The sequence below is a fragment of the Nicrophorus vespilloides genome, unplaced genomic scaffold (genome assembly GCF_001412225.1).
Source record: "Nicrophorus vespilloides isolate i.1.1-1 unplaced genomic scaffold, Nicve_v1.0, whole genome shotgun sequence".
Lineage (NCBI taxonomy): Eukaryota > Metazoa > Arthropoda > Insecta > Coleoptera > Silphidae > Nicrophorus > Nicrophorus vespilloides.
This window is the reverse complement of record NW_017098123.1, coordinates 2,240-6,083: the sequence shown is the minus strand read 5'-3', so window position 1 is coordinate 6,083 and position 3,844 is coordinate 2,240. Positions and strand designations below refer to the sequence as shown.

Below are 3,844 nucleotides of genomic sequence, written 5' to 3'. Positions count from 1 at the left end.
TACGAATCTAAATAAATGAAATTGAGTAATATGTAGATAAGACGTTGTTGTTTTACGTTGTTCATGTTGTTGATAAATTGTTTTTTTTTTAAATTTAATTTGAGACATCATTAATTAATGGAATCTTTTTTTTGAAAGTATTTTCAACGCAATTAAATTTAAAGGAAATTTTTGATGTTGTTTTCTTCATTTAGATGAAACTAAATGTAGTTTTTTTGTTGTTGTTATCTTTTAGTGAATGTTGTTGTTGTTTTTTTTTTTGTTGTTCAAAATCAATGTTGTGGCTTTTATTTAAGAAATAATAACGATTTCGAAATTTTCTTTTCAAACTTTTTTTTTTGTTTTGTACGAATCTAAATTTAAATGAAATTGAGTAATATGTAGATAAGACGTTGTTGTTTTATGTTGTTCGTGTTGTTAATAATTGTTTTTTTTAAATTAAATTTGAGACATCATTAATTAATGGAATCGTTTTTTTTTTAAAGTATTTTCAACGCAATTAAATTTAAAGGAAATTTTTGATGTTATTTTCTTCATTTAGATGAAACTAAATGTAGTTTTTTTGTCGTTGTTGTTGTTATCTTTTAGTGAATGTTGTTGTTCAAAATGAATGTTGTGGCTTTATTTAAGAAATAATAACGTTTTCGAAGTTTTCTTTTCAAACTTTTTTTTGTTTTGTACGAATCTAAATTTAAATGAAATTGAGTAATATGTAGATAAGACGTTGTTGTTTCACGTTTAATGTTGTCCGTGTTGTTGTTTTTTTTTTTTAATTTAATTTAATTTGAGACATCATTAATTAATGGAATCTTTTTTTTTGAAACGCAATTAAATTTAAAGGAAATTTTTGATGTTGTTGTTGTTCGATATAATTGTTTGATTACTTTTAATGCAAGTTAAATTTCTTCATTTAGATGAAACTTAAATCTAGTTTTGTTGTTGTTGTTGTTGTTATTGTTATCTTTTGGTGAATGAAACAGTTGCAGTTTCACAGATAATATGATATAAATGTTGTAATGTGTTAAGAGTAGAGTAGAGGTTAGACTCACCGACTATGTACACCATATTTTTTGTCCATCGTTGCAGTTCCCTTCTAATGTTTCTTCTCTGTTGGATGCATCGCGAATAGGAACAGTCCGCCATTTTTTCGAGGCGTAAGGTTTGCTAAACTGCGAGCGTCGCTTCGTTCGCGATTCACGACTCCGTTTCGTTTTCCCATCTCAGCTCCTCAGTTTCGTGCATATCACACACACACACCTCTCTGATTTGTTTCCCCTTTTTTTTCTTTCTTTTCTTTCCTTTATATATATACAAACATACACAAACTTCTTTCAATATATAATATGTATTCTGAGTGTGTGTGTTTATTAAATTATTTAATTGTAATTTGATTAAGAGACGAAGATGAAAATCGTATAAAATTGCACACACGTCGACGCACTTATTTATTTATTATCGAAGAAAGAAAAGAAAAACTTGGAAATTTAGTGTTGATTAAAAGAATTAAATTCGGACGCACTTCATCATCACTTGTTCGATTCGGATTTTGTTCTCTCTCTTGTTGTTGTTGTTGTTGTTGTTTACGCGCACTTGATTTTTTTTGTTTTATGTTTCGTAAAGTTCGTTTGCACTTGAATTAATTCATTAAATTAATTTTATCACATTCGCAGAATAAAATAACTTTTGTTTTAAATTTGTTAATAATCCCCGGCGCGTCGTCGCATCTTCTTGTTGTTGTTGTTGTTTGCACTCAAAACTTTTCACTTTCCGCCATCCTCAGGTGTTGTTATCGTCGCTCCAAAAAATCCCTTAGTGTCTGTAATAAACAAAACAAAAAATAATTAATTAATTAATTAAAATCGAGTGGTTATTGGATTTTTTTTTGTTTTGTTAATTTGATACCTTTTGTTTTTTTTTTGTTTATGTTGTTTGAAGTGTTGTGTTTTTTTGTTTTTTTGGTGGATAATTGGGTCTTGTGTGAGTATGTGGTAACGACTAAAACTAGGTGTCCGAAGTGAGCGAAAACCTCGAGATTCTCGCAGTTGTTATGTGTTTGTATGAGTGAGTGTGTGTGTACGAGTGCGTGCGTGTGTTGGTTGGTTGGTTGGAGTGTATGTGCGAGAGAGTCGTTTCATACCTAATTTTTGCTACCTACAAAAGCTCAATGAATTGACAGTCGCTACTCTGTGTGTTGCAACGTCACAGAGTGACGCAACAAGTACGACGCCACTCGGCGCTTAGATGCACTTGCATTTCCTCTCCTCCACCTCCTCTTCCACCACCTCTTCCACCACCGCCACTGCCTCCACCACCACCGCCACCGTCGATGTTTCTGCTACTGCCGCCGCCCCCCACCACCATCACCTCTTCCTACTCCTCCTTCTACTCCTCATCCACCACCTCTACCACCTTCGACGACGACGACGACGAGACCGTCGCACACCGCCGCAGCGAGAGGAGAGAGAGGACGTCGTCGTCGCCTCTCCCGACAAACACGTGACCATGGAGATACAGGACGCTCGGCGTCGCGTCGCCTTCTCTCTTTCCATCCACCATCCACCACATCTTTCCTTCCTTCTTTCTCTCCCAACAATTTTCCAAAACTTTTATCATCATCCTTTCTTTGTTTCCACGAAAAACGAAGTCGCGCGCGCGTCTCCTCCACCCATCCATCCATCCACCTCCCTCCTTCCAACTCTCTCTCTGTCTCTCTCTCACACACACACGTTCCTTCTCTCCCCTCCACCACCACCATCAAACTGTCTCGTTTCCCCTCTCTCTCTAACGCATTAATTTCATAGGTTAAAATATTGACCGTCTCTGTTTAATTCGTTTGTTTTTCTGCTCCCATTTTTTTTACCCCTCCGCATACATATTTTGTTTTTTTTTTATTTTCGCGAGCGCATCGTAATCCATCCCTACCCCGAATTCATCATCATCATCATCATCCATCCGCTTCTTCTTCTTCTTGCAATTTTCCTTCTTTCTCTCTCTATCTCTATATCTTAACAAAAACGAAGCATGCACGAAATCTTCAACACCAATTTTTGACCTTGCTTCAAGAGTCTCCCTCTTCTCGTGCCTTCGTTCCGCCATCCGTCCTTTCGCCTTTGCGGTTTTGCAATTATTACACGAGCGCTCGCCCGAAAATTTCCGTTTCTGACCTCGCCCATTCTTCGACGCGTTGTCCGAGTCTCTCTCTTTTGCTTCTACCGTCCGCAACAAACGCACAAGAACTTAACCAATTGTTGAATAGATTTCGTTTCACTTGAATTCAACAAAAATATTATCATTTTATTTATCATGAAAACAATTGAAGTTTGAAGAAACATACTAACTTCAATTGTTCTCAGGACTCGCTTCGCTAGCCCATCGTTAATTTCTGCTTTTTACATTGGAAAATTGTAATTTATATATATTTTGTAGTTAATTAACGAATCGTTAATTTCTTCGTTAATGACCAAATTTAAATATCCTTTGTTTGGATGGGCGAACGAAGTGAGTCTTGAAAACAGTTGAAATTTGAAGAAACATACTTACTTCAATTGTTCTCAGGACTCGCTTCGCTCGCCCATCGTTGTTTTCTGATGGTTACATTGGAAAATTGTAAACTTTATACCTATTTTGTAGTTATTTAATGAATCGTTGAATCCTTTCTTTAGTGACCAAATTTTACTATCCCTTTTTTTTGATGGGCGAACGAAGTGAGTCCTGAAAACAATTGAAGTTTGAAGTAACATACTGACTTCATTTGTTCTCAGGACTCGCTTCGCTCGCCCATCGTTGTCTTCCATTGTTTACATATGAAAATTATTAATTCTATACAGATTCTGTAGTTACTTAA

At 35.5% G+C, this 3,844-nt stretch overlaps 1 long non-coding RNA gene across 1 annotated transcript; it reads right to left on the bottom strand.

Moving 5' to 3' along the window:
* Positions 1–1,605: 1,605 nt before the first annotated feature.
* LOC108561717 lies at positions 1,606–2,297 on the bottom strand. The gene is made up of 2 exons (XR_001891026.1): positions 2,138–2,297; positions 1,606–1,816 (listed from the first exon to the last, which is right to left on the bottom strand). It is a non-coding gene; the product is annotated as an uncharacterized LOC108561717 (long non-coding RNA).
* Positions 2,298–3,844: the final 1,547 nt, after the last annotated feature.